Here is an 11607-nt window from a genome sequence, read left to right as displayed (position 1 = left end):
AATCCCCACTACGTCGAAAACAATCATATACGACATCAAAAACTCGTCGGAAAAGCGCCGTCACTATTGAGAAGTTGTACCACGCCAAGTTACTACGAAAAAGTTTCTCATCAGTGCAATTATTAGGTGCCTATTTAGATCAATTTCGAAGGACGCCAATAGAACCCCTGCAAACTATCAGAAAAAGTGCATTTTAAGGTAATTGTAGAAGAATCATTGTGGTCAAGTAAAACACGATTGTGTAGATATTTATTGATTTGATTAAACATTTATAATTTCTTATAAATATAAAATTTTTCGGTTTATCTCATCACATTTAACATAATTTTTTGCATTAATAAAAGAATGATGTTGAGTTTTAAGTACCAAGTTACATATTGCAGCGTCTATCAGCCAGTTTGTTTATTTTCGATGGAGACAGCGTGCCTGGAAAAATATTTGAAAAACGATCACTTTATTCTATTTGGAAAGTCGAAAATTGTTCACCATATACCTTTCACAATTTTAAGCGTAATATCTATCAATATCAATTTTAAGCGTAATTCAGAACTTTATTTTCGTTTTTATTTAAATAAAATCCCTGCCAACATTTTTTGAATTTGGGGGCGCTTCTGAGAATCCCCACTACGTCGAAAACAGTCGTATACGATATCCAAAACTCCTCGGAAAAGCGCCGTCACTATTGAGAAGTTGTACCACGCCAAGTTACTACAAAAAAGTATCGCATGAGTGCAATTATTAGGAGCCCTTCTGGATACATTTAGAAGGACGCCAATAAGAGCCCCTTCAAACAATCAGACCAAGTGCATTTTAAGATAGTTGTAAAAGAATCATTGTGGTCAAGTAAAACACGATTGTTTATATGTTTATTAATTTTATGAAACATTTATAAATTCTCATAAATATAACATTTATACGACTATCACATCACATTTAACACATTTTTATGCATTAATAAGAGATTGATGTTGAGTTACAAGTTGTAAGTTAAATGTTGTAGCGTCTATCAGCCAATACTATTATTCCCAATGGAGGCAGCGTGTCCGGAAAAATATTTGAAAAACTATCACTTTATTCCATTTGGAAAGTCAAAAATTGTTCACCATATACCTTTCACAATTTTAAGCGTAATATCTATGTTTTCAGAACTTTATTTTCGTTTTTATTTAAATAAAATATAACAAGCTGGTTGCGCTTGGCGTTTCACAAAAAATAAAATGGCTCTTCTAACAGTAGTGATGGCAAAATACTTTCATGTACATTTTGTACTTTTTGATATACTTCCCCCATCACAGTTCGTGATGGCTGTGGTGACATTTACGAGTCTGTGGTAGCGATGAGGATGAAATGGAACTTTGAAATGCTGACAGGGATATAACAAGCTGGTTGCGCTTGGCGTTTCACAAAACATAAAATGGCTCTTCTAACAGTAGTGATGGCAAAATACTTTCATGTACATTTTGTACTTTTTGATATGCTTACCCCATCACAGTTCGCGATGGTTGTGGTGATATTTACGAGTCTGTGGTAGCGATGAGGATGAAATGGAACTTTGAAATGCTGGCAGGGATTTGCACTTGTACCAGAGACGGCGAGAGTGCTGGCGCAGCCACAAATGCAGAGTGTATGTAAGGTGGAGACCGATTGTGAAGAATCGAAATCCGTGATTGAGTTGATAAAAGAGGCTCTGAGGCAGATAATGCAAGAAATGAAGCAGCAGGCAAATAAATCTAGAATAAAATGCTATAACTGTGATAAGACTGGACATCTTTCCCGGGAATATAAAGCGTGGCGTAAACCTTCGGGGTTAGTCTCGCCATCCTCATTAAACCATAATCATAAGAAGGCGACCACAAAGCCAAGCGACTCAAATTTAAATTTTGCAGATAATAGAAAAGTTGGCATACAAGTTATTGACCAAGCCTGGACACGACGGCATTGCAATCTACAAAGAACACACTACTCGAAAGCTGAACCAAAGGAGACAGTTGTAAATGTCAGGCACTTACACATCGAATCTGGCACAGACTGGTCAATAGAGCAACGTAAAGATCCCATTCTGAGAAAAATTATTTCGGCAAAAGAAGAAAATAGGAAACTCAGCAAGAAAGCCGAAAGTCCACTAATGAAATCATACTGGGCTCAATGGGATAGTTTAGTTCTAGTCAATGGATCCCTGCAACGTAAATGGGAAAGCGAAGATGGCAAGAGCAGCCGAAATTTGATCATCGTACCGGATTCCAAATAAGAGACGTTTTGGCGGAGTTCCATAATGGTCCCAGTGGAGGTTATCTGGGAATAACCAAAACAGCCAAAAAGTGAAGCAACGATACTACTGGGTTGGATGCCAGAAATCAATTGCTGAATGGGTAGCCAATTGCGAGAAGTGCATGAAGGCGAAAGGTCCAACAAGGAAAAATCGAGGTCCTATGCAAGAGTATAGACCAGGAGTCCTGTTTGAAAGAATAGCAATTGACGTGGCAGGCGCTTTCCCAGTAAGTGATTCTGGAGACCGCTGTGTCCTTGTGGTCATGGATTACTTCAGCAAATGGCCGGAGGTGTGTGCAATTCCAAACCAAGAGGCAAAAACGATTGTGGATGTGGTCAACAAAAACTGGATATGTCGCTACGGTGTGCCGTCCGAGATTCACTCAGACCAGGGAAGAAATTTTGAATCGGCCATATTCGAAGAGATGTGTGAATCCCTTGGTATCAAGAAAACGAGGACTACGCTATTACATCCACAATCCGATGGCATGGTAGAAAGGTTTAATCGCACTCTGGAGGAACATCTTCGAAAAGTGGTGGACAACGGCCAGAGAGACTGGGACGAGCATATACCAAAGTTTTTGCTGTCCTATAGATCTGCCACTCATGATTCCACCTCTCGAACACCGGCCAATGTTCTATTCGGAACTGAGTTAAGTTGCCTGGAGATCTTATATTCGGCGCTAAACCTAATGAGCTCGCCATGGAAGAAAACAGAAACGACATCCCAAACACTTTCGGTGAAGTTCACGAATCAGTGCGCAACAAAATAAAAATGGTCAGCAACAGAATGAAGGCGAGATACGATCGTGCTGTATATACTGAGGGCTTCCAAGAAGAAGAATTGGTTCTGCTATTTAACCCGCAACGAAAGAAAGGATTGTGTCCTAAACTGCAAACACAGTGGGAAGGCCCATACAAAGTCATCAAGAAGATCAATGATGTTGTATACCGGATTCAGAAGGATGACAGCCCTAGATCATGTACATGTGGAACGATTGGCTCCTTACGGAACAGTTTCTGTGCCTGTTCGTGACGAACATCAGTGTGAACGAATTGTAAAGCGAATTAGTGTAAAGTCATAGTAAATTGTAGATTAACGTTATTGAAATGAACAGTATTTTAATTGACGGGTAATTAAAAACGCCTAAATATAAAAACGTAACAATACATTGAGATACAAAGTGGCTCGTTTACCTCTGCCAGCATTTCAAAGTTCCATTTCATCCTCATCGCTACCACAGACTCGTAAGTGACACTGCAACAATCGCCAACTGTGATGGGGTAAACATATCAAAAAGTACAAAATGTACATAGTGGTATTTTGCCATCACTACTGTCACATGAGCCATTTTATATTTTATGAAACACCAAGCGCAACTAGCTTCTTATAATTTATTTAAATAAAATCGATAATGAAGTGCTGAAAACATACCCTGCCAACATTTTTTGAATTTGGGGACTCTTTTGAGAATCCCTACTACGTTGAAAACAATCATATACGACATCAAAAACACGTCGGAAAAGCGCCGTCACTATTGAGAAGTTGTACCACGCCAAGTTACTACAAAAATGTTTCGCATGAGTGCAATTATTAGGTGCCTTTATAGATCAATTTAGAACGACGCCAATAAGGGACCCTCCAAACAATCAGAAAAAGTGCATTTTAAGATAGTTGTAAAAGAATCATTGTGGTCGAGTAAAACACGTTTGTTTAGATATTTATTAATTTGATTAAACATTTACAAATTCTTAAAAATATAACATTTATACCACTATCACATTACATTTAACATAATTTTTGGCATTAATGATGATGTTGAGTTACAAGTAGCGAGTTACATGTTGCTGCGTCTATCAACCAGTGTTTTTTTTCCATGGAGGCAGCGTGTCTGTAAAATATCTGAAAAACAATCACTTTATTCCATTTGGAAAATCACCAAATTGTTCACCAATATACCTTTCACAATTTTAAGCGTATAATCTATGTTTTCAGAACTTTATTTTCGTTTTTATTTAATTAAAATATAACAAGCTGGTTGCGCTTGGCGTTTCACAAAAAAAAATGGCTTTTTTTACAGTAGGGATGGCAAATTACTTGCATGTACATTTTGATGTACGATGAGGTTGAAATGGAACTTTGAAATGCTGGCAGGGTAGTTAGTTTGCTTAAAATTGTAAAAGCTATATTAGTGACAATTTTTGACTTTATAAATGGAATAAAGTGATTGGTTTTCAGATATTTTACAGAGCCGCTGCCTCCATCGAGAATATAAACACTGGCTGATAGACGCTGCAACATGTAACTTACCACTCCACTTGTAAATCAACATCCTTCTATTATTAATGAAAAAATGATGTTAAATTTGTTGTGATTGTGGTATAAATGTTATATTTATAAGAATTTGTAAATGTTTAATCAAATTAATAAACATCTAATCATTCGTGTTTTACTTGACCACAATGATTCATTTACAACTATCTTAAAATGCACTTTTTCTGTTTGTTTGAAGGGGCTCTTATTGGCGTCGTTCTAAATTTATTAAAAAATGCACTTGAGTGCAATTATACTCATGCGATACTTTTTCTTTTTTTTGTAGTTACTTGGCGTGGTACAACTTCTCAATAGCGACGGCGCTTTTCCGACGAGTTTTGGATGTCATATACGATTGTTTTGTTTAAGTATACTTGTACGTGTACGTATTGTTACGAATTTGATAATTATAGATATAAGTTTATTTAAATTAGTTTCCGTTAATTTAAAATTTCAAATTGTAACGATAAAATTTCGCAATCCTTTGTTGGAATCATCTATTCATTTTCTAGTATTTTCCTGAATTTCTTTTATGTTCTTTTGTTTGCTTACCGAAATGTTAGTTCTTACTCTCTCATAGAATAGCAACCCCTTTGCTTTGTTATTCTGCATTCTCATTTCATCTCATTGTCTATTGTCATTATTGTTGTTGTTGTAGTAATGCGAGCATATAACTATGTGAGTGTGTATGTGTTTGGCAGCCACCAGGTAAACAACTTAATGGTCGTAGATCCTTCTAGCATTGTCTAAGAATGTTCTGGCGTTGCCAGAATATTGTAGTGCTACCAGAATGTTCTCGTATTGCCACACCGTCATATATAAAAGCGCTCGCATGCTGCTAACTAGTCAGTCTTAATTAAAGCGTCAAACGAATAACTTCAGTGTGAACGAATTGTAAAGAGTGAAGTCATAGTAAATAAATTGTAGATTGTCGTTATTTAAAAGAACTGTGTTTTAATTGTCGGGTAATTAAAAACGCCTAAATATAAAAACGTAACAGTATAATATTTGAGAGAAGCGCCGACAAGAACTGCATGATCCCAATCAACACCAACGTTTGAAAAATGCAAAATTTCAACAATTTTTAAAAAATTTTTCAAAGGATTAGGGTAATATTCAAGTTGAGAAAATCGCGTTCTCAACAAAAAACAGACATTACCCTCAACAGTGAAATTCAACACATTAGCAATAATATCTCAAATGTTATCCTCAAATTGAAATGCATCGCTACTCAATAATTTGTCAATCAATTTTCGATGCGAGTCAAATTAAAATTAACATCGTTGCAAATACTTTTCAACCTAAATTTGTATGAATGATATCCTCACTTCAAATTGAAAGTCAAAGCCAAAATTCTATGAATTTTGTATAATTTATTCATTTTCATCAAAATAAAATATATAATAATACACTACACTACATAATACACTACAATACCAAGTGATTATTAAACATATCAACAAATAAAAAAAAAAAAAACAAACAATAAAACTTTAAATATCTTAAACATTATTAGTAAACACTTTTGCATTGATAATTCGATTTCCTTCCTTTTGTTATAAAACAGCATTAAAATTTATTAACATGCGGGCAATTTGAAATTAGGAACGTACTGGACCGCGTGTTAGAATTGATTTTCAGCAGAGGAATTCACAAAATATCCATTTTAAACTGATAATAGCATATGAATTAAACTGACGATGTGATGCACATTTTCATCCAGAAGTTGTTGATTTCAACAATTTGTTGTTTTTACCAATTTTAATTGGTTGCACTTGTAATGTTTCTGGAAACGTTTTCTTGTCGATAAGCCACTCATTGTTCATTGGTCAGCTTCTTAATGTTTGCAAGAATGTAGCATCCACAGATTTTAGTTTTCTGCAAAGAGATTTAAATTTAGTGACTTCTCTAAAGTGTTGATTTAATTTTTCATATTGACGTACCAATTATTATAAACTATTTGAAGCAGTTCCAGTTAATTGTCCACCATTTTTTCATCGGTCAGCTTTTTAATGTTTTCAAGAACGTAGAATCCATAATTTTAGTTTTCTGCAAAGAGATATGCATTTAGTGACTTCCTTAAAGTTTTATTTTATTTTTTATTATCACTTACCTATTTTTATAAACTATTTGGTTATTTGTCTAAAATTTTCCATTTTTTTATTTCTTGCAATTGACCACGAACTTCGTTGCACAAATAAGTATTGAAAACCACATGGTTTATTCGTTGCATTTTAGGGTAGTGTTTTGTCAAAGTTTTCTCATATTATCTTCAACACATTTTCAAAGATTTCGTCAACATTTAGGCAAATTGGAAGTAATTCACAATTTGAAGATGAGTTATTTCAAGTCAAGTTGAATTTATGTTGAAAATTATATTTATCATCAAACTGAAAAGTTGTTGCATTTGAAAAACGCTCATCCTGTGTTTATTCCCAATAAACACAGGATGAGCGTTTTTCAAATGCAACACCTCTTCAGTTTGAGGGTAAATATAATTTTCAACATAAATTCAACTTGACTTGAAAAAGCTCATCTTCAATACATCTTCAAGTTGTTTGCGAATTAAAACCAATTTGGCAAAATGTTGACGAAAACTTTGAAAATGTGTTGTAGATAATTGGAGAAAACGTTGACAAAACACTACCCTGAAATGCAACGAAAAAACCACATGGTTTTTAATACTACTTTGGACAACAAAGTTCGTGGAAGAAATACAAAAATGTGGAAATTTTTTAATAATCAATTGAAATTGCTTATAATAATTGGTAAGTAAAATTAAAACACGAAATGAAAACTTTAAGGAAGTCACTAAACTCAAATCTCTTTGCAGAAGACTAAAATATTTGGATGCTGATTCTTGGACACATTAAGAGGCTGGCCGATGAACAATGGTAGTGGCTTATCGAGAAGAGAAAGTTTCCATAAATCAAAGTGCAACCAAAAAAACTTGGTATTTATGCTTTTCCATATCAACAACTACTGGATGATAATTCGCATCACATCGATAGTTTAATTTACATCGCATCATCGGTTTAATTTGTTATTTTGTGAATTGAAATTGCTGGAAATTTATTCCAATTATCTGGTCATCAAGTTCCTGAAAATTGCCAGTATTTTAATAACAACAATTTTGTAACACCAACGTTCTTGAGGAAATCACGAAGTACGTGGTCAGTTGGAAGAAATACAAATTGGTAAGTCAAAATAAAAAGTGAAATGAAAACATAATGGAAATCACAAAACTCGATTGTTATGCAGAAAACTAAAATCATTGGATGGTATATTCTTGGAAGATGTTGGCCGATGAAAAACCAATGAAGGAAACAACAAAGAAAAGTTTTCAGAAAACTTATAAAGTGCAACCAATTAAAACAAAGTGCAACAATTCCTATATCAAGAACTTCTGGATGAAAATGTGCATTACATCAATTTACATCCCGTCATCAGGTTGATATTTTGTGATTTCCTCTTGCTGGAATCTATTCTAACACACAAGCCAGCAAGTTCCTCGATAGTAATTATTTCAAATTGCCAGCATATTAATTAATAGTTATTTGACACCAACATTATAGAGGAAATGGAATTATACGTGTAAAAATGTTTACGATATTTAAAGTTGTATTCATAGTTTTATTTATTAATACGTTTAATAAGATAATTACATTTTGATTATCATTTTTATATATTATTAATGTTATTTTTAAGATTATTATATTTGTTAACGAAAAAAACAATAAAATTTACAAAATCCCTAGAAATTTAGTATTGACTTTCAGTTAGAACTTGGATTGACTTTCATACAAATTGTGGTTTGAAAGTATTCGCAACAATGCTAATTTTTTATTTTTCTCACGTTGAAAACTGTTTGAGAAATTATTGAGTAGCGGTGCATTTCAATTTGAGGATTACAATTGAGAAATTATTGCTATTGTGTTGAATTTTACTGTTGAGGGTAATGTCTGTTTTTTGTTGAGAACGCGATTTTCTCAACAATTTCTCAACTTGAATATTACCCTAATCCTTTGAAAAAATGTTTGAAAAATTATTGAATTTTAGTATTTTTCAAACGTTTGTGTTTATTGGGTTGGGATATTAGAGAAATTTTCCTCATGACTGCCACCTACTGACGCAGTTTCGACCTCTTGTATTTTTATTCTCTCAGGTTCAAATCGCTTTTGTGTTGCCAGATTGCGTTTTGATACAATGATGTTTTCTCAATTCACAATACCAAAATATTGTGATTAATTTAACTGACAATTGTGTGAAATAAAAAATTTTGCAATATTCAATATGCTTTAAAAGGATGACAGAAAAATTGCTTCAATTGTTATTGGGAACCGTAACATATTTCCTCGTATTTCAATGCAAACATGGATAAATTTTCAGATTTCCCCCGTTTTAAATTTCTCACTTACCCCCATGTTCATGAAGTTCCGTTAGTGCTACGTTAGCCAACGAACTTTTAAACCGTACTAAAGGGTGATTTGTTAAGAGCTTGATAACTTTTTAAAAAAAAAACGCATAAAATTTGCAAAATCTCATCGGTTCTTTATTTGAAACGTTAGATTGGTCCATGCCATTTACTTTTTGAAGATAATTTCATTTAAATGTTGACCGCGGCTGCGTCTTAGGTGGTCCATTCGGAAAGTCCAATTTTAGGCAACTTTTTCGAGCATTTCGGCCGGAATAGCCCGAATTTCTTCGGAAATGTTGTCTTCCAAAGCTGGAATAGTTGCTGGCTTATTTCTGTAGACCAAAGGCCTGCACAAGCCTATTCGAAGTAATCGATGTTCTAGTGAAGGCAATACACTCCACGAATACTTCGAATACTTCGATTAATGAATAAAACAAAACCACTGTAAAGCGATTACAGTGTCAAGCATTGCAGAGCCATAACATTCAAAAGGAATCGTTTTACAGTTCTTTTCAATATTTTGGTTTTGAAGTAATCGTCACGATACGAGTAAATCAAAACATTTTTAGTGAAGATAGAATACTTTGCATTAGCAACGACGAAACTTCGTATGAGACACGAAGTAACTATCAAACAAAAGCAGTGCTGCCGCTACTACTTCAATCGAAGTATTTTGCTTCATTTTCACAAAATTTACTTCGTCACTCCTTCTTCCAAAAATCTGCTTCACTTTTTGTTCTGCTTCAAATTTTTAAATTTTTCCCCATATTACCTAATTGTTTTTCCTATTCCTTTAATTACGATTAACATATCGGTTTTAATCATTGAATTATTAACCGATGTGGACCAATTTTTGCCTAGTTGTTAGAGACCACATACTTACACCATGTACCAAATTTCAGCCGGATCGGATGAAATTTGGTTCTCTTAGAGGCTCCGCAAGCCAAATCGGGGGATCAGTTTATATGGGGGCTACATATAATTATGGACCGATGTGGACCAATTTTTGCATGGTTATTAGAGACCATATACTAACACCATGTACCAAATTTCGGCCTGATCGGATGAAATTTGTTTCTCCCAGAGGATCAGCAAGCCAAATTTGGGGGTCCGTTTATATGGGGGCTATACGTAAAAGTGGACCGATATGGCCCATTTGCAATACCATCCGACCTACATCAATAACAACTACTTGTGCCAAGTTTCAAGTCGATAGCTTCTTTCGTTCGGAAGTTAGCGTGATTTCAGCAGACGGACGGACATGCTCAGATCGACTAAGAATTTCACCACGACCCAGAATATATATACTTTATGGGGTCTTAGAGCAATATTTCGACGTGTTACAAACGGAATGACAAAGTTAATATACCCCCATCCTATGGTGGAGGGTATAATAAAATGAATTCTATTGCTTTGTTTTCAAAAATGAATGCTACTTCAATTTTATTCAATCTACTCCACTTCTTTCCAAAATCTACTTCACTCAATTTTTCACTAGCGGCAGCACTGAACAAAAGCCAAACACAATCGTCGATCAGTTGATTGGCAGAAGTCAATGAATGCAGGCTGTGAGCGGGTCTGTGCTTTTTATTGTATGTGCCAACAATAAACAAAATAGGAATGGTGTGTATGTGTGTGTAGCATACTATTATAGTTGAGAAAACGAAATAACTTCATCTACACAGAAATGGAAATTATAAAACGAATGCATTTGGAATTCCGATTACATTCGAATACTTCAAAACATTGTTGGGTGCTTGCTTTACTGGGTTCTATTTGTTTTGGTTCACAATGTGCAAGGTTTCTATTTCACTCGTTTGAGAAATGGACACTGAAGTTACTACTCGAATTGTGTGGCGTGTGCTTGAAGTATTCGCTTGTGTATTCGTTGCAGAGGTTTGCTGTAGACTTTAGACTTGACGTAGCCCCACAAAAAATAGTCTATAGGCGTCAAATCGCATGATCTTGGTGGCCAACTTACCGGTCCATTTCTTGAGATGAATTGTTCTCCGAAGTTTTCCCTCAAAATGGCCATAGAATCGCGAGCTGTGTGGCATGTAGCGCCATCTTGTTGAAACCACATGTCAACCAAGTTCAGTTCTTCCATTTTTGGCAACAAAAAGTTTGTTAGCATCGAACGATAGCGATCGCCATTCACCGTAACGTTGCGACCAACAGCATCTTTGAAAAAATACGGTCCAATGATTCCACCAGCGTACAAACTAGAGGTCTGCATCGAATAACTTTTCACTACATGCATGCAATTCGCTGTCGAATATAGTACATACACTGTCTTTCTCTCAGAGCGCAAGTAGTGAAGTGAAGAGAACACTTGCTAGTCAAATACCACCAAGTACTTATCCGAAACAATATGTGTTCCGAAAAAAAGGAACAATAAAAATGTAAGTACTTGAGAAAAAGTACAACATGGATTCTCTTCACTTCACGTGGTACCACAAGTATTTCTCAGTTATGTGTGAAGCAAAACGTTCCATTATTATTAATCATAGATATGTATGTATGTCACATATTTCATATATTTATGTATGTCACACGTTTACCTTAACGTTTGCCGTTCTTTATATCAATCCGAAAACATATATTATGG

At 34.8% G+C, this 11607-nt stretch overlaps 1 protein-coding gene and 2 long non-coding RNA genes across 3 annotated transcripts in view; 2 read left to right on the top strand and 1 right to left on the bottom strand.

Annotated features, from left to right (window-relative positions):
• Positions 1 to 11607, top strand: part of mAChR-C (muscarinic Acetylcholine Receptor, C-type) — a 29553-nt gene that overhangs the window by 7363 nt on the left and 10583 nt on the right. The gene's annotated exons all lie outside the window — the stretch shown is intronic.
• Positions 3958 to 4371, bottom strand: LOC142230380 (uncharacterized). Its single transcript, XR_012720671.1, has 2 exons — positions 4229 to 4371; positions 3958 to 4171 (listed from the first exon to the last, which is right to left on the bottom strand). It is a non-coding gene; the product is annotated as an uncharacterized LOC142230380 (long non-coding RNA).
• Positions 7142 to 8343, top strand: LOC142230378 (uncharacterized). The gene is made up of 3 exons (XR_012720670.1): positions 7142 to 7350; positions 7416 to 7779; positions 7844 to 8343. It is a non-coding gene; the product is annotated as an uncharacterized LOC142230378 (long non-coding RNA).

The sequence above is a fragment of the Haematobia irritans genome, chromosome 3, assembly GCF_050003625.1.
Source record: "Haematobia irritans isolate KBUSLIRL chromosome 3, ASM5000362v1, whole genome shotgun sequence".
Classification (NCBI taxonomy): domain Eukaryota; kingdom Metazoa; phylum Arthropoda; class Insecta; order Diptera; family Muscidae; genus Haematobia; species Haematobia irritans.
This window is presented reverse-complemented; position numbering and strand designations above follow the sequence as displayed.